This window comes from Mercenaria mercenaria, chromosome 7 (assembly GCF_021730395.1).
Source record: "Mercenaria mercenaria strain notata chromosome 7, MADL_Memer_1, whole genome shotgun sequence".
Classification (NCBI taxonomy): domain Eukaryota; kingdom Metazoa; phylum Mollusca; class Bivalvia; order Venerida; family Veneridae; genus Mercenaria; species Mercenaria mercenaria.
In genome coordinates, this window is record NC_069367.1 from 54,692,719 (window position 1) to 54,717,406 (window position 24,688).

A 24,688-nucleotide genomic window follows, 5' to 3' on the forward strand; every position below is an offset into this window, starting at 1 on the left:
TACAATGCATTTTACCTCAACTGTCAATACTACAATGCATTTTACATCAACAGTCAATACTACAATGCATTTTACTTCAACAGTCAATACTACAATGCACTTTACCTCAACAGTCAATACCACAATGCATTTTACTTCAACAGTCAATACCACAATGCACTTAACCTCAACAGTCAATACTACAATGCACTTTACCTCAACAGTCAATATTACAATGCATTTTACATAAACAGTCAATATTACAATGCATTTTACGTCAACAGTCAATACCACAATGCACTTTACCTCAACAGTCAATACTACAATGCATTTTACCTCAACTGTCAATACTACAATGCATTTTACATAAACAGTCAATACTACAATGCATTTTACGTCAACAGTCAATACCACATTGCACTTTACCTCAACAGTCAATACTACAATGCATTTTACCTCAACTGTCAATACTACAATGCATTTTACATAAACAGTCAATACTACAATGCATTTCACGTCAACAGTCAATACCACAATGCACTTTACCTCAACAGTCAATACTACAATGCATTTTACCTCAACTGTCAATACTACAATGCATTTTACATAAACAGTCAATACCACAATGCACTTTACCTCAACTGTCAATACTACAATGCATTTTACCTCAACTGTCAATACTACAATGCATTTTACATAAACAGTCAATACTACAATGCATTTTACCTCAACTGTCAATACCACAATGCACTTTACCTCAACAGTCAATACTACAATGCATTTTACGTCAACAGTCAATACTACAATGCATTTTACTTCAACAGTCAATACTACAATGCATTTTACGTTAACAGTCAATACTTCTATGCATTTTACGTTAACAGTCAATACTTCTATGCATTTTACGTTAACAGTCAATACTACAATGCATTTTACGTAAACAGTCAATACTTCTATGCATTTTGCCTCAACAGTCAATGCCCTGGTACTTCAACATTCAATACTGCAATGCATTTTACTTTAAAAATCAGTACTACAATATATCATACGTCAAAAGTACCAGAGTTCATTTACAAACTGAAATTTTACTAACTTTCATGCATAACTTCTTTCGACTTACAAATTTTAAAGCACTATGTCTCACAAGAAAAAGTCCAAATGTGAAGAATTCCAACTAATGAAATAACTGTCAAACTATATCAAACTGACATCAACAGCAGTCAACTTCCTCTGAAGAAAAAAGTTCATCGTAAATCCACCCACTTACTGAGTTGACTGTCATTTGGGAGAAATATTGGAAGGGGAAACATATAAATAAATATGAATTCAATTAATTTTGACTGGAAAACACAAAGATTTCCACAAAACAATTACTGAAACAATCAAAACATAGACCTGAAATGGCTAGAGATTTTCTCACAATGTTGTAAGAAAGAGGGATCGGGGGTCAATGTTTTGGCAGAAATCGATAAACAAGTCTCCAGTAAGGCTGATTCTATCTCAGTAATATTCATCTACAATCATTTCTCTCTGCAACTGTCTGCTTATGTAATTCAAGAAAACACAAAATCTTGATGAAATTCTTAATCAACTTTTTTTCCCCAATCATCAAAACGGCACGCTCAACTATTTCAGAGGTGGATAGTAAAACAGGGCACATCTGCAGAAGCTGAAGCTATCACTGGAAAGTTTAATGACTGATCATGGACAATAGCTTAAGTCTGAGTCAAATGTATTTTAAGTGATAACAGAGATAGTGTGTAAGTGTATCAATATATTAAGTAATAAAGGGACATAATTCATGGAATATATCTGCAAAAGTAATGCACCATATGTCATATCATGTGGCTAATAATGTGGAACAACCATTTAAAGTTTGAATCAAATCCATTCAGTTATAACTCAGATAGAGCAAAAGTGCATGACAACTTCAACCTGTAATTTTACGTAAAAATGGGGTATAATTCATAACATATTGTTACCAGTGTTATGGACCTTGTGTCATATGATTTAGTTAATGACAATGAATAAGTCTGAATCAAATCTATCTATTAACCCTTACCCTGCTACATTTCTAAAATGGAATGGTCCATCATTCAATTTGGCAATACCATTTATTATTTGAAGGGGTGTTTGTTAAAAATTTACTGACTGAATAGCGAACAGTGCAGACCATGATCAGCCTGCACGGATGTGCAGGCTGATCTTGGTCTGCACTGGTCGCAAAGGCAGAAATATTCGCCGCAAGCAGGCTAAAGGTTAACAACACAGATACAGTGAAAAAGCATAAAATTAAACTGAAATTCTAAATAAAATGTGACATGATTCATAAAATATTTGTGCAAGAGTTGTGAACCCTTGTGTCATGATGAGGAAGTACTGTCTTAAGTTTTAATCAATCCCTTCTTTAATAACAGAAATATACTGGAAGTGCATCAAAATTAACCTGAAATTCAAAGTGAAAGAAGGGGCATAATTTATGAAATATTGGTGTGAGAGTTATGACCCTTGTGTCATATGATGTGGGTGGTGATGTGGAACAATTGTTTTAAAACTGAATCTAATTCCTTCTGCAATAACAGAAATATTAAGAAAATGCATCAAAATAACCTTAAATTCTCAGTAAAAAGCGGGCATATTATTCATGAAAAATTGATGACAGAATAATGAATTTTGTGCCATATGATATGGGTACGGAGGTGGAACAACTTTTCTAAGTCTGAAACAAATCCATTTAGTAACAACAGAGATAGACTGAAAGTGTATCAAAAATTTAACCTAAAATTCTAAGTAAAAAGGGGGCATAATTCATGAAATATTCATGCAAGAGTTATGGCCCTTGCATCAAGTGAGGAGGATGATGATGCGGAACAATTATTTCATATCTGATTCAAATGTTTTCTGTAATAACAGAATTATAGTGAAAAAGTATAAAAAAAAAAACATAAAATTCTACGTAAATAAGGGCATTATTCATGAAAAACTGCCATGGTGTCAGTGTTATGAACTTTGTGTCAAATGATGTGAGTGATGATGTGGAACAACTATTTCAAGTCTGAATCAAATCTATCTGGTAATCACAGAGGTAGAGTGAAAGAGCACCAAAATTTCAACCTGAAATTCTAGTGAAAAGTAGGGAGGAGGGGTAATTCTGGAAATATTTGTTTGGAGTTATGTACCTTGTGTCATATGATTTGGATGATGATGAGGAATAACTATTTTAAGTTAGAATTAAATCAGAGATAAAGTGAAAGTACATCAAAACTTTAAGCAAGGTGTGGACATGGAAAGGATGCTGATGCAGGATCGAGTAGCGGATATCTCTTCCTTGAGCTAAAAATTTAAGGTAACTGACTCTGTTTTAGAAGAAGAAATGATCGACTTAGCTGAACATATATATACTGTAACTTAGGTCATAGTCATGAAGTTATTAGAAAATATTCAAGGGTTAAACAGATAAAGAACAAACAGAAAACTCTGCCTATTTAATCACTGATCCTATGTGACCTTGATCTTTTGCAGGCATGCTTCAAACCTGCATAACTGACCATTTATTAAACTATATGACCATGACCTTGAACTAACATGAATGTCTTCACATTTTGGCAAACATCTGTGACAAGTTATTTGAAAATCCTTCAAAGCGGTAAAAGATACAGGGCCGCCATGAAATACTGAAATATTTGACCTTTGATCTCATCATATAACTTTGAATCCAATGAATGGAAGTTATGTTTTGTACCTCATCTCATTACGGCAAACAACAATTACAAGTCTTTAAATTTTACCAGGCTAAAGTTCCAAAATTGACTAGCATATCTCTCGATTTGGGCAGTACCATTTATTGTCACTGAAAAATTACTGACCGAGTTTAAAAGAAATAATGCTTATTTAAAGGTATGATGGTATTAAAAACATTTCTTCTTTGAGTCATATTAAATTGTCAAAGTCTACAGTGTTTTATTTTACTTTTCCTTTCTTTCACTTGTTGCCAGACCATATTCCTTGTATAAAATAATCCAAATCCTATTGAAAGCACAGAAAAAAACAATATGTTGACCATAATGCAAGAGCACTGGCTAACTTCGAATGACATCACTATTGTAAACAATGTATTCTTCCGCAAACTTTCTCAGCATCCTCAGCTGTCACTAAGCAACATCACAAAACCACATATAACCATCTTCCATATATCTGACCTCTTCTAAAATATTCTAGAAGGATATTATTACTGATTAAATTGAAAATAAAAGCAATACCTAGCATGAAAATGCCTTTTTAACCCCCAAAAAAATTTGAACTATATAGTGTCAGGGACTACATTCAAGTGGACCACGTAGGAATACCGGCGCATTACTCCCGTCATACCTAAACCTTGATCTCACTCAGGCTTTCCAGCCAGCCATTACAAAAAAGTAAGAGAAAAATAGGACTAAATTTGGCAAAAAAGTAGGAGAAAAGTAGAAAAAAATTTGGAAATTTGACAAAAAAAGTAGGACTTTATGTAAGTTACAAACTTTGATAAAAAGAGCTTTTGGGACAAAAAAGGGCTTTTGCACTGGAATCAACGACATTCACGTTTCACAATTGGATGCACTAAAGACGCACCTAGTGAATCCAAACTACTTTCATAAACCACAGTATATACTTTTTTGAACATCGACAAAAACACTCCAAGGTGTTAATTTGCATTCATTTGGGGTAGGGTGTCCCCTCCTGCGTGGAGAAAATTTTGATTCTGGGATATAAAAAATGCAATTTTACTACTTCTGATATGAAAAAGTAGGAGTAATAGGAGATTTTATAGAAAAGTAGGAAAAAATAGGAAATGTAGGAATGCTGAAAAGCCTGCTCACTGTATGACCTTGACCTTGGACTGACACAATTGAAAACTGCTGTCTGCATGTTTTCCCATATTTTCATATATCTAATTCAAAGTTACTTGACAATCCTTCAAGTAGGGTAAAAATACAGAGCAGAATCGATTCTGTGACAGACTGACAGACGGCCAGCTAAGCTCATGAGTATTAGAAGACATAATTCAGCTTAAAAGGAATCTCAGATAAACAGTAACTGTTTTCCATGGTAACTGTTTACCATTTATCAATGAAATCTATCCTTCAGATCATGAATGACCAAACATTCATTTCTTACAGAAACCGTCACCATGACAACACAACTTTTTGGCCACTTTTGTGAAGGAATGAGATCAATCATATAGAGAGGCATAAATACTGTAGCACTTATATATAAAACATTCTTACACTGCTAGCCATATAGGAAAGATTGTAATCAGTTTCCCTAAAGACTTATAAAAATCCAGTGAAATTCTCCGGCATTGATAGCGACATTATTCCAACTTCCATTCCAGTGATATAGATGTCTGGTAAATCTACAATGGGACAAACTTTTCATAGACATAACTACATTAGGTCTGAAGTACAAAATGATGACTCAATGAATTGTTGAATGACCATAGGGTTTTATTATAAAATGCATTTAATTTAGTGAGATCTAGTAAAAGATAATATTACAAATTCTAGCTTGTCTGCAACAGCTCACACATAAAATTCTAGCTTTATTTCTGAATGCATGTATTGTGACATAACTTCATAAAATGGAAGATTCAAAATACATTTAATGATACATAATGTCTTGTAAGGAGTTATTAGATTAGCTCTTACTACAGAGAAACCAGCCAAACACAATTCCCTATGAACAAAAAGGTAAAACCTACAGGTGTATTGTTTAGGAAAAATATTTACATAAGTAACAAAACTGAGGTTTTAGCAGTTTCCTTTGGGTACAAAATACAACTTTGTGTTTAATGCATCTGAAGGGTCTATGCTCACACCTTAGGCTTGTATAATGTAAATGAAGGCCTTAACTCACAAATGTAGGAGATTTATGTTCTTATCTTAAGCCTTTACTGTAGGTCTACCTTAGGCATGTTTAATGTAGGTGAATGACACAATGTCAAATAAAGGTGGCTGTTGGAGTAAAAAAAAAACATTCTACCATCCAATCACTATGTGTGCCTAAGCATTTGTGGGACAAATTGTTATGGTAATTAGAAGTCAGAAGCTGTTTATTCATCAAAAGATAAACATTTCAACTGTAAATATATGCAAATATTGCAAAAGTCATTGCCATTCTTCAAATAAGACTTGTTGCATACTTTAACATAGCAGCAAAAAGATATTTCAGGCAAGTGCCAAGCACACATGGAGATAGCAGCACAAGATATTTCAGGCAAGTGCAAAGCACATACTTTAACATAGCAGCAAAAGATATTTCAGGCAAGTGCAAAGCACACACTTTGGGATAGCAGTAGAAGATAGTTCAGGCAAGTGCAAAGCACATTCTTTGAGATAGCAGCAAAAGATATTTCAGGCAAGTGCAAAGCACATACTTTGAGACAGCAGCAAAAAAGTATTTCAGGCAAGTGCAAAGCACATACTTTGAGATAGCAGCAAAAGATATTTCAGACAAGTGCAAAGCACATTCTTTGAGATAGCAGCAAAAGATATTTCAGACAAGTGCAAAGCACATACTTTGAGACAGCAGCAAAATGGTATTTCAGGCAAGTGCAAAGCACATACTTTGAGATAGCAACAAAAAGATATTTCAGACAAGTGCAAAGCACATTCTTTGAGATAGCAGCAAAAGATATTTCAGACAAGTGCAAAGCACATTCTTTAACATAGCAGCAAAAGATACTTCAGACAAGTGCAAATCACATACTTTGAGATAGCAGCAGAAAGATATTTCAGGCAAAATCCTTTGCGCTCAATGCAGTCTTCCATGTGGACATGAATTCATGGATTTGAAAGTTTCAAAGTACAGAAATAATGGTGCAATCTGAACATACTCTTCTAAAACTCCTGAGTTTGGTTTCCAGCTGATCCAGGGCAAAAGCCTTGCTTGGGGGCAGGAAAACAACCCCACTCCAAAAGATGTTTTTTAAGAAACTTTGGCATGCATTCTCCTCTCTTTGCTACCTTAGATAAGCAAAAACAAAATGCCAACACAAATTTTTTTTTTCACAACTTTAGTGTATAAAAGGGATTTTACCTCCTTCTCAATATTCAAGAACTAGAACAAGTCTAATATTCTGTTTGTGCCATCAGCAAAGAACCTAATGACAAAGTCTCAATCACAATTACAGTTTCGGCTAGCAAGACTAGAGAGGAAACTATGATGTGATACTTTTTATATGTAGCACAACACTAAATTACTGAGTACAGTTTCGCTGGAAAGTCTATTTTGCAACCATGCAAGCATGCACATTTCAAATTACATGTGCATGTATATGCACAACTTGCATGCAAAACTTTAACCAGGATTTTCTAAGTCCAAAAGGGGGCATAATTTGCCCAAAATACATGTCAGAGTTATTGGACTTGAATGAATGAATGAGTTGGGTTTTACGGCGAATCGACACAAAAAAGCCATATATCGCCGATATTGGACTTGATCCTGTGAGGTTTGTTATTTGCCTAGAAAAAGAAACAAGAGCTGTCGGAGGACAGCAATGCTCAACTATTCAACAGCCTTGTCAATTGACTGAATAAAAAAGTTGAAAAAGGGGCATAATTTTTTATGGAACCTGTACAATGCATATCAGCTCATGACAATGGACAACTGTGTGAAGTTTCAATCAATTCCCATTAGTGGGTACTAAGATACCAGCTTACATACAAAACTTAAACCAAAAACTGCTAAGTCAAAAAAGGGGCATAATTTTGTAAAAATGCAAAGTAGATTTATAGAACCTGTGCAGTGCATATCAGATCATGACAGTGAACAAGTGTGTTAAGTTTCAATCCATTCCCATTAATGGGTACTGAGATACCAGCTTACATACAAAAACTTAACCAAGAACTGCTAAGTTGAAAAAGGGGCATAATTTTGCATATCAGATCATGACAGTGAACAAGTGTGTGAAGTTTCAATCTATTCCCACAAGTTGTTACTGAGATACCAGCTTACATACAAAAACTTAACCAAATCGGGACGCCAACGCTGACGCATGGGTGAGTCCAATAGCTCTACCTATTCTTTGAATAGTTGAGCTAAAACTAAGTTTCAAATTATATGCCTTTAAATCATAGCTATATGTACTTGCAAGCAAAACTTTAACCAGGATTCTCCAAGTCCAAACGAGGCATAATTTTGCAAAATACATGCCAGAGTTATGGGACTTGATGCTATGACTAAGTTTTATAACCCTGAAGACACATGTGAAGTTTCAATTCATTATCTGCATTAGTTTTGGATATAGTAACTTGCATGCAAATCTTTAACCAGGATTTTCTTAGTCTAAAAGGGGGCATAATTTGCCAAAAATACATGTCAGAGTTGTAGGACTTGACCCAGTGCGGTTGGTAATTGAATTAGAAAAAAAAGTTTTAACGCTATATACCTTTAAATAATAGCTATAAGTACTTGCATGCAAACTTTAACGAAAGAGTGACGCCGATGCCTAAGGGTGAGTAGACTAGCTCAGACTATTCTCCAAGTAGTCGAGCTAATAAATCAAAGGCCTGAAGGGCCTGCGAGTCGGCTAATGATTGATGTACTGGTAGTATAGTCTACCAGTTTCAGTTTGGTTTTAGTTTTTTTCCCCAATTGAACAGAGATTTTGTTACAATAGATGAAATGGACATTCAATCGATGCCTAGTAAAACTTTGATTGACATTATACAAGTATTTAAACCCAATATATTTCTCTAAAATTGAAGAGTGGTTCGCAAAAATAAAAATGTTGAAAGTACAAACTACAATTTGACAGGTGACACTAAGATACTGCCCATGACTATAAATATTTTTCCAGTAAACATTTGCCTCCGGCATTACCAAAACAGGCAATTATCGGCTGGTATATATTCGCACATGATAAAATTTGAATATGAAAATTTATATATTGAAATTTTATAGCGCGGATTGCCACATACAATTTGTAACGGATGGACAAAAGAACTGTTCAGATATTTTACAGATAAGGGGCCTGGCAATAACCGTGTCACACGCTAGGTATTGTTCAATCATATTATAAGGGATGTGAATTTAAAGTATACTTACTTTTGCGTTTAAAGATATGTAAATGTTGCTGAGTGTCAATATATAGTGTCATGAATATTTACACTGACAGGAAAATTGCGCATTCGAAACTAAAAGAAGTTACTCGGACTAGCTACCAATTTCGGAAAAGATAACCAATATTAATAAATGCAGTTCTTTTTTAGTTAAAACCATCATTTATTCTATTTCAGACCTGTTAACCCCTTCAAAACCATGCCAGTAGTCCCCAAGTCTATGTACTTTCAATTATCCGTTTTGATTCATGTAGACAGACAGGCCCAGACTGGGCTGAAAAAATGTTTGAGCCATTTTTAGGTGGTCGGTAGCAGGGTGGGTGTGGGGAGGGGTGTTCCTTCCCGCTTTGAACTGCAGTCAGATTTTGAAATGGGCATTGTTGCAGGTGGTAAAAGGGCAAATGTATCAAACTGTAAAGTGGCAATATGGGGGGAGGGTGTGGGAGGATACCCCCTCCTGCAAGTAGGGTTTGGGGTATCACCACAAGGAAATTTTGAAAATGTAGACCCTTGATACAGCCTTTGGTGCGATTTCTAACTGAAAATTTTATGTTTCAATTTCTAAATATTACCTAGATTCTTTTTAGTATTACAATATTCAAAGTATGAATGACTGTCACTTCATATTTTTACTTTCAGGTCATGCCTCAGCACTAGAATATAAGTCTGATATTGATTCTATCTATGTATTATAAAAATAAATTCTAGAATGATTTCTGTTACAATAATATCTATCATGTCTGTTACTTTAATGTTTAAATTTCATAACACAGCTCGATATTTACCCAAAATATTATATCCGGATATGATTACACTTTCTTTTATACCGCCAAAATCTCCAGTTTCAACAATATGTTTTACAAATTGTGATGATATGAAGACAGTTTAGCAGCAATTGGCAGTATCTGACATTGAAGTTTACGGTGAAATTATTTAAATCATTTCATAAAAAAAATTGTTTCGTTTCGTCAAAGCACTCCAACATAGACGATCTACTTTCGATTTCAAAAACTACAAGAAAATACAATTTAATGTTTCGCCGATTTGTTTATTTCTCGAAAAATAAGAAATAAAATTATTTTTGAAATCAGTAGTAATTAAACAAATCAGTAAGAGCTCTTTCTTGGGATAATTTATCCGCTTACTGACTGCAAAAATCAAGCCATGTGTCATCATGAAAAGCAGAATGGGTGACGGTTTCATTTTTTTGCGAACCTGAATCGTAAGCAAATTATCCAAACCAGTCAAAGTTCCAGAAAGGTTTCGATCTTGATTCTTTCTAGTATTACAATATCCAAAGTATGACTGTCACTTCATCTTTTTACTTTCAGATCATGCCTCAGGACTAGAATACGAGTCTGACATAGATTATATGTAGGTGTAATAAAAATAAATTCTAGAATCATTTCTGTTACAATAATATCTATCATGTATGTTATTTGAATGTTAAAATTTCATAACACAGCTCGATATTTACCCAAAATATTATATCCGGATACGATTACCCTTTTCTAATATATTTTACAAATTGTGATGATACGAAGACATTTAGCAGCAATTGGCAGTATCTGACATTGAAGTTTACGGTTAAATTACCTCTTATTTAAATCTTTTCATAAAAAAGTTGTTTCGTTTCGTCAAAGCAGCCAAACATAGACGATCTACTTTCGATTTCAAAAGCTACAAGAAAATACAATTTAATGTTTCGCCGATTTGTTTATTTCTCGAAAAATAAGAATTAATATCATTTTTAATATCAGTAGTAACTAAACAAACCAGTAAGAGCGTCTTCTTCCGATAATTTATCCGTTTACTGACTGCAAAATTCAACCCACGCAAAGTCGTAGAAGCATTGTTATAAACAGGTCACGCGTGTTCGCCGAGAAGTGTCCAGAATGTAGTTAGGATTCATCCGCGAAGTCTCGCGGAAGAATTAACGTACTGCACATTTCTTATTCGGGTCATTTAAAATAAAGCTGTCATAATTTAATTTCATCGATGTGGTAAACTCTTTGATAAGAGACATTCCAATGCTTTCAGAGGTACCCACTCAATAAAATACTAGCAGTATGTTCTGGAACTATATTTTGTCTTTCGCTGGATGTTACGCAAGCTTTGTAAGCCTGCGCAATTCATAAAATGCACAGCACAATAAATTTGTTATTTGCGCAATGATTTTAAAGATTATTTTTTGAAACGGACAGGGTAACAAATGGATAATTTGGCTAATAAGTTAATATGCAGTTTTTATTTGAATTTGTGAACATCATATTTGCTATTTTGTGACAAAAGGGCATAAAATTCGTCACCATAATCATATGCGCAAATGTATTACCAAATCCCGCAGAATCGTTATGCGTGTTTATGCTTAATGAGTTACCGCGGAAGAAAATACGTGGCTTTATTCGAGTATTGCACAATTACAAGTCATAAATATGACAGATTACATCGTATATTGGTCATAGCAAATAGGATTGACATAAATGAACTTCATTTGATCAATGAACTCTTTGAAATTAGAGACAATCCAATGGAACTACATCACTTCGCTGTGTTGTGAGGCCATTTAAGAATGAGAAATCGTGTGATAGCAAGGACTCGTCAAACGCTTGACAGCGTTTAGCCGACTCAAAAATGGAGTTGGGTACCTAATCCTAAACCAAATGGTGTTTTCCCCTTCCCAAGATCAATCAAACCCTTAACCTGCAAAATTTCTTTAATGAACTTGTACGTCTTTCAATTTGGACAGTACCATTAACTGTTAAAAGAGGTGTTTGCCAAAAAGATACTGACTGAATGGCGAACAGTGCAGATCTTGATCAGACTGCATGGATGTGCAGGCTGATCATGATCTACACTGGTCACAAAGGCAGAACCAATAGTGTCCAGCATGATAAGGTTTAAGTGAGATCTGATAATTATGGGGGCAATTACCAGTTAATAGCTTGCAATAATCAACACTTTTACAAAATCTGACTGTAATGACCTTGACCTTTGGGAAACCTGCCCCTAAGTCAATAGATGTATGTTCTTCTTATGACCAATCTTTATGTGATGTTTGATTATAATATGACCCAAATGTAACAGTGAAATTGAAAAGCTTGCCAAAAATCTTTAACCTGATTAACCGGCAGCAATAATAACAGTGACAGCACCTCTTGAGACGAGTACAACCGTCCTCCTTATACTTTGATTCTCCAAATGCATATTTAGATATGATGTTAACGGATATAACAATTTAAAACATTAACAGACTAGAATTTCTTTGAAGTACTACCACATGACACAATATATATAGGTCCCACCCCTGTGTTTGTGATGGGGTTAATAGTATGTAAACATATCACAACAAACATCCAAGGCAAAACTGCAGCTTTAGTTGAGGAATGCAAGCAGACGTTTTTGTGGTGTTGTTTCTTTAATTGTTTCACAGAAACATTCATCTAAATATCAACAAAAAAAATAGTTTCCAATTTTCATCTGACCTTCACTCATTTCCAGGAAAAATGCAAACAAATGCCACTGTGTGTTGGTTTTTAAGTCAGCAGAAAAATCCAATAAACCTGCATTTTCCAATATGTCTTTGTTTTTGTTCATTCACAAACATGCATGTTTCTACTAGGAAAAAATCAATCAATCTAGCAGAAGTTGTTTTATTTTTAAACTCAGGTAGTAATGTTAATAATTTATTAGGCTTAAATCTGAATCTAACAAATCATTTTAGCAATTTTTGAAAACAAGACCTATCATTACTGGTGATGAATACACCCAGACAGCAGCTTACTGTCAGAGGAACAGGGGTATTGAAGGACCGAGAAATAGCGTGGACAAATTTTTCCATATACATATAAACAAAAAATTAATAAAGGGCCTTAACTAAGTGAACAAGAGCAACGCCTTGCGGGTGCAGATGCTCATCTGATTTTTTTGTCTCTGTATAATAGAATTATTGCCCTACTCATAATCTGCTAAGTCCAAAAGGGGCCATAATTTTTGCAAAAAGGAATGTAGAGTTACAGTACTTGCTGTGCAAAGTCAGCTTTCAATTGCGAATAACTGCTCCAAGTTTTAAAGCAATAGCTTTGACCATAAAGGAGAAAAGTTGACCTAAAATGCAAAACTTAACCAAGAAATCTGATATTTTCTAAGTCCAAAAGGGGCCATAATTCTTGCAAAAAGCAGAATGGAGTTATGTTTCTTGCTATATAGAGTCAGCTATTGATGGTGAACAGGTGTTGCAAGTTTCAAAGCAATAGCTTTGATAGTTTAGAAAAAAAGCTGACCTAAACATAAAACTTTACCAGGCAACGCCGACACCAGCGCAGACACCGAACAAGTGATGACAATAACTCATCTTTTTTTTTCCAAAAATCAGATGAGCTGCAAATCATCCAAATGGATCTTTCTTCACACATGCACATCTAGGCTTGGTACTGATAATAATTACAAGATTTGATGGAAATCTGGCAAATAATTGCTAAGAAATAGCACGGACAAATTATATCTACTGGCGGACGGACGGACAGACCGACCAACAGACAGATGAAGGAGTCCAAAATAGCCCACAGATACTAGTATCAGGGAGTATAATGGAAGTTTAGCTCACTAAAATTTGCACAACTCATAAAGAAAATACATCAGTAATGGTATATTATCATGGACCAGTACGTAACTAGTTAGGCTCAAACACATGTTTTCCCAGGTGAGCGGCAAACACCATGTTTAATAACACATACAAGTTAAAGAACATTTTACCTTTTGTGTCAATTACATAGGTAAATTACCTACACAATTTATCATTTCTGTAGAAAAATCAAAAGTCAACATTTAAAACTCCCTTATAATCTAGGTAACAAATCTATTGTCTGTGGTCAACTATCTAGGTAGAAATTCAATGCCAACTGTCTAGGATGCAAGTCTTTTGTCATCTACCTCCTATCCATGGTGAACAATCTATGTACAAAATCAATGGCAATTATCTATAGGTAACATATATTCTATCCACGACTAACTATCTAGGTACAGACTCAGTCATCTGTCTAGGTAAGATATCTTTAGTCATCTACCTTCTATCTATGGTCAACTATCTAGGTACAAATTCACAGTCTGCTATCTAGATAACAAATCTATAGTCATCTACCTTCTATCTATGGTCAACTATCTAGGTACAAATTCACAGTCAGTTATCTAGGTAACAAATCTAGAGTCATCTACCTTCTATCTATGGTCAACTATCTAGGTACAAATTCACAGTCAGTTATCTAGGTAACAAATCTATAGTCATCTACCTTCTATCTATGGTCAACTATCTAGGTACAAATTCACAGTCAGTTATCTAGGTAACAAATCTATAGTCATCTACCTTCTATCTTTAGACAACTATGTAGGTACAAATTCAGAGTAAACTATCTAGGTAACAAATCCTACTGTCATCTACATTATATTCAGGCTCAACTATCTACAAAGAAATTTAGTTCCAACTATCTATGCGACAAAATTATTGTCATCTAGCTTGTATCTTGCCCATTATTGTAGGTATAAATTCAATGTCAACTCTATTGGTAACAAATTCATGGTCATCTATCCAGCTTACAAATATTTTACTAATAAATCCCTGGTCAAATTCATGATAAACTATCTAAAACACACCACTTTATCCAATATCTAATTCTTGTAGGTGATCAATTCATGGTTATCTTTCTAGATGACAAAAGGCAAAGCCGCAAACTTATCAACACCTACAGTATAAGCATGTATGTACATTTCCTTACCAAATGATCATACAAAATCTTTGGTAAAAATACAAAATCATGACTATTTCCTTCTAAACTAAACTACATTTCACTACCTTACTACCTGTAGTCACCGTGGTTACAAGAATCACCTTTTAAAAAAAAAAAACCATGAAACACTTTACTTCACTTAAATCCTTTTTTGTATGAACAATACAAGCCGAGATACAACTCCATGTCCTATTATGAGACTATTTTCCTTCAATGTCATACCTCTTCAGTGAATAATGCAACACAATAAAGAAAAGAACACAACATTCATATGAATTAAAAAACATCAACAATGTCAACTACTGCAAAACTGAACAAAAATCAAAGTTGAATAACATTATCAGTTTTGCTGTCTATCGGTGTTACGATTATTTTCAAATTCCAATAAACACTGGCAGCCATCTCTCGGCTCAGTACAGCTTTCCTTTAATGTCTGTGTATAGCGTCATCAATAATTACAAACAGGCGCAGCCAAGCAGCCACATGGCTATTGATTCCCAAGATCACATAAAACACTACATACTTAGGTCCTCTAGAATTACATCCCCTTTTCCTTGCTGATAAACTGTCTGTATAAGGATTAAATAGCATGTCTCCAATGTGGACTATTAACAGAAATATTGTATAGATTTATAAAGTTCTATCATTTTTCAATAATGCAAAACTTCTACCTTAATGTCTGTAGTCTTAGCTAAGTTTGATTAATTAAGATTGCATAAATCAAACTGAAGCATGACAAATGAAATTTATGCACATATTCCATAAATACTACATTTAATAGTACATTCTTACAATACAGAAAACTTTTTTTCCATACAGAAAAAAATAATTAATACAATTAAGTATATATCTCATTTTGTTAAATGCACCAAATGTTTCTGCTGCTGTTTTACAAGCTGTTGCAACGTGACTCATAGTTTCATACTTTACACACACCTAAATGAAAACATCTTTTTTAATACTAAAATATTCACAATGATATTTTTTAACGTCCATTACTAAAACCCGATCGAGTATTATATGAAAACCAGAGTTTGTAGCTGAGACTTCCTATTTACTGAAAATATGGCTCACTGCATCAGATCTGACCAAATAGTCATGAATATGTTCAAGAATAACTAACAAATAAACAAAAAATATTGCCTATGTCAAACCGAAAGTATGTTTTTCGACTGCTTACAAACCCGTCGAGCATCTTCGGATTTTTTCAGAAGAATCCTCCGAAACGAGGCTATAATTTATAAATAGATGCAAAATATATTATAGGCCCAAACGATAACGTGATTTATACAAACTTAGCACATGGAATTCAACAATTTTGTAACTCACAAAACCTTCATGAAAATCATTCTTATAATACATGTAATAAACAGCTATACTACAAGTTTGTGGAAGGACAATTCAGGCCCTTCCCGAATAAAAGTATTTTTACAACTTCGTCTGCAAACGTTTTCAGTTAATTTCTTTTCAGTATAGTTTTAAGAATATAAATGAATAACTGTCTTACACTGCCGGAACAAAATGTGATTGAAATTTACCTAAATACACTGATTTATGTACATATGGCTACATTAATTTAATAAGATTTTAGACATTAAACACATTGTCTTGGCCTAATATATCACTGTCAATTTTAAACATAAATTTTGTACATTTCATATTTTTCGTGCAAGTTGTATATAATTACCATCATGGAAATACAGTTATTTTGTCACGCGTCTTTAAACGGATATTCGTTTGAAAGAATTCGAAGAATTTCCGACCGATTACGGAAAAACGATAAACATGAAAGTAGGACAAAATGACCCCCCACGTCAGTCTAAAATACAGAAACAATCATTTGTTTCTCTGTTCTTGTGTTGATTTCAAGGGAATATTGCACGGCTATCATAATGTTTAGTACTATATTACAAAATGTGTAGGTTTTTTAAGATTTATGTCTATTCATTTGTCTTTATTTTGCACCTTTAATATCTTTCTAGCATTATACTTAAACTAAAACAAGAGCACCGCCTTGCGGGTGCTGACGCTCATCTGATTTTTTTTGTGTAATAGAAATATTGTCCTACCCATGATTTTCTAAGGCTAAAAAGGGCCATCATTCTTGCAAAAAGCAGGATAGAGTTATGTTTCTTGATGTTCAGTGTCCACTTATGATGGTGAAAAACTGTTGCAAGTTTTAAAGCAATAGCTTTGATAGTTTATGAGAAAAGTTGACTTAAACATAATACTCAACCAAGAAAATGATTTTCTAAGTCCAAAAGGGGCAATAATTATTGCAAAAAGCAGGATGGAGTTACGCTGCTTGCTGTACAGGGTCAGCTTATGATGGTGAAGAAGTGTTGCAAGTTTCAAAGCAATAGCTTTGATAGTTTAAGAGAAAAAGTTGACCTAAACATAAAACTTAACCAAGAAATTTGATATTTTCTAAGTCCAAAAGGGGCCATAAATCTTGCAAAAAGCAGGACAGAGTTATGTTTCTTGCTGTACAGGGTCAACTTATGATGGTGAACAAGTGTTGCAAGTTTTAAAGCAATAGCTTTGATAGTTAAGGATAAAAGCTGACCTAAACATAAAACTTAACCAAGAAAACTGATTTTCTAAGTCCAAAAGGGGCAATAAATCTTGCAAAAAGCAAAATGGAGTTACGTTTCTTGATGTACAGGGTCTGCTTATGATGGTGAACAAGTATTCCAAGTTTCAAAGCAATAGCTTTGATAGTTTGGGAGAAAAGTTGACCTAAACATAAAACTTAACCAAGAAATCTGATATTTTCTAAGTACAAAAGGGGCCATAAATCTTGCAAAAAGCAAGATGGAGTTATGTTTCTTGCTATACAGGGTCAGCTTATGATGGTGAACAAGTATTCCAAGTTTCAAAGCAATAGCTTTGATAGTTTAGGAGAAAAGCTGACCTAAACATAAAACTTAACCAGGCAACGCCGACGCCGACGCCGACGCCGACAACCGCTCAAGTGCTGACAATAACTCATCATTTTTTTTCAAAAAATCAGATGAGCTAAAAAAGAGTTATGGTTCTTGACCTTCTTATTCACTTAATGACAACAAAGTAAATGCACATGTACAATGTAATATGAAGTTCCAAAGCTCTTATAGTATTCAAGAAAAGCCCACATAAAAATTCTAACTAAGAAGACCAATTTTCTCATTTTAAAAGAGCAGTAACTCTGACAAAAGGTAAGACAGGGTTATTGATCATAGTCTTCATACACATCAAATGATAATAAACAAGTGTACACAGTTTAAAAGATATATCCATTCTACTATTCAAGGAAAGTGAGCCCAAATGCAAAATTTAACTGTAGAATAAAATAGATTTTGAGTTATAATTCTGACAAAAGTATAAGGGTGTGTAATGGTTCGTGACCTAAGTACTCATCTATTGATAATAAACATAAGCCACTGTACAAAGTTTCAAAGCTATAGCTCTTACAGTATTCAAGAAAAGTGGACCTAAATAAATATTTCAACAAAGAAATTTGTTTTCTACAAAAAAAAGGCCATAATAATGACAAAATGCAAGTAAAGTCTAGGACTTAACTTATGATGATAATCATGTGTACAGTAATTCAGACTTTAGCTCTTAAAGTAATCTTTAACAAAGAATATTCAACTTTTCTACATCAAAAAAAGGCCATAACTCTGTCAAGTAATGCAAGTGTGTTACGGTTCTTGGGTTATTAATGCACCTAATGATGATTAACATAAATTATTGTAGAGTTCCAAAGTTATATTTCTTACAGTACTACACAATGTAATCAAGAAATATCAATTTTGTAAAGGCCATAATTCTGACAAAAAGCAATTGAGAGTGATGGCCATTGGCCTACTTACACAATTAATGCACACAGTTCAAAGTTTAAACTAGAAGATGTTTTTGTAGAAAAGCGCATGTCTCCCCCAATACATAGTCGTATTGGCAAAAAGTCCATAGGGGACAGAAGCAAAAGTCAAAGAGACACTGATGGTTGCCTGCAATAGGGATCATGCATCTACTTGGCATGCTCAATCATTCCACTAAGTTTCAACATTCTGGGCCTAGCGGTTCTCAAGTTATGAATCTGAAATGGTTTTCCATGTTCAGGCCCCTGTGACCTTGACCTTTGATTGAGAGACTCCAAAATCAATATGGGTCAGCTACTCTGCATGTCTAATCATCCTATTAAGTTTCAACATTCTAGATCAAGTGGTTCTCAAGTTATTGATTGGAAAGAGTTTTCTATGTTCAGCCCTCTGTGAACTTGACCTTTGATGGTGTGACACCAAAAACATTAGGGGTCATCTACTCTATAAGTCCTATTATCCTGTGAAGTTTGAAGGTTCTAGGTCAAATGGTTCTCAAGTTATTGACCGGAAATGGATTTCCATGTTCTGTCCACTGCGACCTTGACCTGTAATGAAGTGACTCCAAAATCAATAGGGGTCATCTACACTGCATGTCCAATCATCCTATTTAGTTTCAACATTCTGGGTCAAGTAGTTCAGTTACTGACCGGAAATAGTTTTCCATGTTCAGGCCCCTGTGACCTTGACCTGTAATAGAGTGACCCCCAAAATCAATAAGGGTCATCTACTCTGCATGTCCAATCATCCTATGAAAATTCAACATTCTGGGTCAAGTAGTTCTCAAGTTACTGACCGGAAATTGTTTACCATGTTCAGGCCCCTGTGACCTTGACCTTTAATAACAATCAATAGGGGTCATCTACTCTGCATGAACAATCATCCTATGAAGTTTCAACACTCTGATTCAAGTGGTTCTCAAGTTATTGATAGGAAATGGTTTTCCATGTTCAGGCTCCTGTAACCCTTAACAGAGTGACCCCAAAATCAATAGAGATTATCTACTCTGCATGATGAATCATCCTATGAAGTTTCAACATTCTTGGTCAAGTAGTTCTGAAGTTATTGATCAGAAATGGTTTCTCATGTTCGGGCCCCTGTGACCTTGACCTTTGATGGAATGACCTCAAGAACAATAGAGGTCGTCTACTCCATAAGCCCTGCCATCCTATGAAATTTAAAGGTTCTAGGTCAAATGGTTCTCCAGTTATTGATCGGAAATGGAGTGTGATGGACGGAAGGACGGACGGACAGACAGGGCAAAAACAATATGTCTCCCCCAGTGGGGGTTGGGAGACATAACAATACCATCCCGATGATCATGTGACAACAATTTGTTTACAATTAGACACATGGCAATGCTGTCCTTACATACAAAGTATAGATCAGAGCTTAATGTCACAAATGTCAAGAAAATAGTAGATATTTACAGAGTGTTAAAGTCATGATGCAGTGCATAAAAACTGACTGTAAAGAAAATGAAGTTACATGAGGCAGTGCTTGCTTACTGACAGTAAAGCAAAACATTCCATGGTTCAGTACTTGCTGACCAACTGTACATAAGAAGAATTCCCATTGTTTAGTACTTACTGACTCATTGTAAATAATTAAAATGCACTGGTTTCAAGTTGACTGTAAAGAATTTACATGGTGCAGTGCTTACTGACTCACAGACTGTATAGGAGAAGGATTTCTGCTTACTGACTGTTAAGAATTTCATGATGCAGTTCTTACTTACTGACTGTAAATACAAAGAATTTCTATTGTGTAGTGCTTAATTACTGACAGTAAATAAAAAGAATTTCCACGATGCAGTTCTTAGTTACTGACTGTAAATACAAAGAATTTCCATTATGTAGTGCTTAAATACTGACAGTAAACAAGTGAATGAAGTATTGCCATGCAACACAAAGTCCCCTACTGGAAGGCACCTAATTTTCTCTACTGCAGTATAACATAATGAACTGATATCTGTCAATGACGTATTAACAATATTGTACTATACATACAATATGTTATAACAAAACACTTGGATTAAAATTTGCATATTGGATTTTTTGGCCTATTATAAAAAAGTTATCATATCAGTTATTTATAGTAACAACAAAGGGAAATTAATCCTAAAACAAAAAAAAACAAAAAAACAAAACAAAAAAAATATAATATAATATAAGTCCACAAGAAACTCTTTACCAGGCAGAGATAGGTAAAAATACACCTAAAAATTGGATGTAACATGCATGTTGTACAACAGAAAAGTGGTCTCGATTTTTCCCTACTGCCAGTAATAAAATGTTATAATATAATCTATTTATAGTAACAACAAAGGGAGGTAATTCTAAAAACAATGCTGCCTCACGGCGGTGAACATTTGTGCCAAGTTCCATCAAAATGCCTCCATGCATGAACAAGAAATCTCCGGACAAAGTCATTCTTGAATTTGACCTTTGATCTCAAAGTGTGACCTTGACCTTTAAGCTAGGGTTCTGGGTGTTGCGCATGACACGTCGTCTCATCATGGGGTACATTTATACCAAGTAATAGTGTTATTTCTAGAGCTCAAAAAGGGCAGGGTGCTGCCAAAAAGGGGCAGGGTGCTGTCCGAAAGGGGCAGGGTGCCCTTTTAGATGTGAAAGTTACCATAGCAGTAGTTTCATTTCTAGATGTCTATAGTTAATATGTATTCCATTTATCTTTATTGCACACTTAAAAGAAATGTCACAGAATAAAGTGCTAAATCTTCCCAAAACTAGTAACAAAGTTTACAAAGGCTTTTTACTTACTTTATAGTTTAGGTTAAACCATTCAAGCCTTTCTCTTAAAAATGTCACCAAGAATGTCAGCTTATTCATATGAATGTGAAATAGAGGAGGGCCTTAATATAAGCTTAATCTTGAAACCAAGATCATGTTGTAAACAACATAGATCTAGTTAAAGGCCTGTTTCAGGTCACATTGTAAACTGATAATTATCAAAAGTCCTAATGTATTTATCAGGTCTTTCATCAATATTTCATTAACAGAAAAGTGCTATTACAGTAAGGTTAAAGTTTACTAAATCGCACATCCAAAATATACTATCCGGATACTGGTACACTTTCGGAATATTGTCTGAAAGTAGTTTTTACTCAGTTTAAATGACCCACTTGGGTAAATCAGAGATAGTTCCACATATTTTGATGTTTCTCATCATAAAAATACACCGACTGTCAGCTTTTTTGAAGGAAATATGGAAAAATTGCATACGACATCGGGGTTAATAAGACTCGTGAACGGACATTCTAAACTTTCTTTTACTTTCGATAATCATTAAAATGTGTGCATTTTCTAGTTTAAATTACAGTAGAATCACACTGCATTGATATATACTTGTTATACTAAACGACGGTCTAATTTAAATTTTGCCCAAAGAAATCTAGGGCACTTTTCACGTGCTCGGTAATCAGCTGGCCGCTTACGCACATACTCTTTATCAATTTGTTTTAACACTTCATTGATTCTCATTACCTGTGTGCACTCGCCGTGACGTAATTTGCTGATAAAAAATCGCCGAGGCATGTCAACAGGGAATTTGGCGGGATTTAGCATAAGATCAAAGGCAACAGGGCACATTTTACGGGCAGCGTGGCGGCAGTAAAAAACGGCAGGGCGGGGCGCCCCGCTGCGTCGCTCTAGAAATAACACTAAAGTAATATTGTAATACCTTGATGCATGACAGAGTCCTGGACCAGACAGGAAAAAAGCCCTGTTGACCTTTGACCTCCAACTGTGACCTTGACCTTTGAGCCAGGTGTCTGGGTTTTGTGCATGACATGTTGTCTCATCATGGGAAACATTTGTGCCAAGTAATATTAAAATCCCTTCACGAATGGCAGAGTTATGGACCGGACAGGAGAAAAGTCCTGTTGACCTTTGACCCCCAATTGTGACCTTGACCTTTGAGCAAGGGGTCTGGGATTTGCGCATGACACATCGTCTCATCATGGGGAACATTTGTGCCAAGTAATATTAAAATCCCTTGACAAATTACAGAGTTATGGACCGGACACAAAACAGAACCTGTTCATGCCATGTTAACATTTGACAGCCAAGTGTGACCTTGACCTTTGAGCTAGGGGTCTGAAAGTTGCGCATGACACGTCGTCTCATCATGGCGAACATTTGTGCCAAGTAAGATTAAAATCCCTTCATGGATGGCAGAGTTATGGACCGGACAGGAAAAAAGCCCTGTTGACCTTTGACCTCCAATTGTGACCTTGACCTCTAAGTTAGGGGTCCGGGTTTTGCGCATGACACGTCGTCTCATCATGAGGTACATTTGTGCTAAGTAATATTAAAATTACTTCATGGATGGCAGAGTTGTGGACCAGACAGGAAAAAAGCCCTATTGACCTTTGACCTCCAATTGTGAGACCTTGACCTTTGAGCTAGGGGTCTGGGGTTTGCGCATGACACATCGTCTCATCATGGGGAACATTTGTGCCAAGTAATATTAAAATCCCTTCATGAATGACAGAGTTATGGACCGGACACAAAATTGCGGACGGACGGAATGACGGACGGAAAAGCGCATTCCTATAGTCCCCGAAACTGGTTTTCAACCAGTAGGAGACTAATAAAAAGAATTTCATGATGCAGTTCTTACTTACTGACTGTAAATACAAAGAATTTCCATTATGTAGTGCTTAATTACTGACAGTAAATAAAAAGAATTTCATGATGTGTAGTGCTTAATTACTGACAGTAAATAAAAAGAATTTCATGATGCAGCTCTTACTTACTGACTGTAAATACAAAGAATTTCCATTATGTAGTGCTTAATTACAGACAGTAAATAAAAAGAGTTTCATGATGCAGCTCTTACTTACTGACTGTAAATACAAAGAATTTCCATTATGTAGTGCTTAATTACTGACAGTAAATAAAAAGAATTTCATGATGTGTAGTGCTTAATTACTGACAGTAAATAAAAAGAATTTCATGATGCAGCTCTTACTTACTGACTGTAAATACAAAGAATTTCCATTATGTAGTGTTTAATTACTGACAGTAAATAAAAAGAATTTCATGATGCAGTTATTAGTTACTGACTGTAAATACAAAGAATTTCCATTATGTAGTGCTTAATTACTGACAGTAAATTAAAAGAATTTCATGATGCAGTTATTAGTTACTGACTGTAAATACAAAGAATTTCCATTATGTAGTGCTTAATTACTGACAGTAAATAAAAAGAATTTCCATTGTGTAGTGCTTAATTACTGACAGTAAATAAAAAGAATTTCCATGGTGCAGTTCTAACTTACTGACTGTAAATACAAAAAATTTCCATTGGCAGTGCTTAAGAATTTTCATGGTACAGTGTTTTAAAAAGTAACCAACTGTTAAGAAATTTTACAATGCAGTGCTAACGTACTGATTGTGAATGAAAATGATTTCCATGAAACACAGCCTGATTACCAACTCATGGTAAAGAAACAGAACTGCACCATTTGGTGCTTACTGTGAGACTGTACACGTAAAAGAATATGATGCTCTGTACATTTTGTATCATATATCAACTGAAAAAATTAATATTTGCAATACAAATCTTTTTTTGGTAAGTTACCTTGTTTGGAAGTTATGACTCAAAGAAATGCTTAAAAAGAACCATCCATGTAAATTTCATGGTGCAGATAACTCTTTCTTGTACAAATATAAATGGCAAGCACAGTATAAATGCATGAAAAGATAAAATACAAATTTCAGTTATATTCTCTTTTGAATATTCTGGATTTTTTTTTACTTTTCTTTGTTCAAGCTGTTTTGATAACACATAGATTTTCTCTGATAATCAGAAGATTGTTTTTGTCCACTCAAACATTTTTTTACAGACTGACCTGCATCTCCTTGGGTACAATGAAGTTTTTGAATTTGGGTTTGAAACACTCAACTTTGATGTGGTTAAACAGTAAATAAAAAGATTA

General features: G+C 34.6%; 1 protein-coding gene across 3 annotated transcripts in view; it reads right to left on the minus strand.

Moving 5' to 3' along the window:
- The window catches only part of LOC123554135 (guanine nucleotide exchange factor DBS-like), a 95,770-nt gene that overhangs the window by 64,202 nt on the left and 6,880 nt on the right, over window positions 1–24,688 (minus strand). Inside the window, exon 1 of one of the 3 annotated variants that reach the window (XM_053548417.1) lies at window positions 14,995–15,356. The exons of the other annotated variants lie outside the window; for them this stretch is intronic. The gene's annotated coding sequence lies outside the window, so the exon portion shown is untranslated. Of the gene's footprint in view, window positions 1–14,994; window positions 15,357–24,688 lie in introns of those variants that run through there. 3 annotated transcript variants of the gene reach the window in all.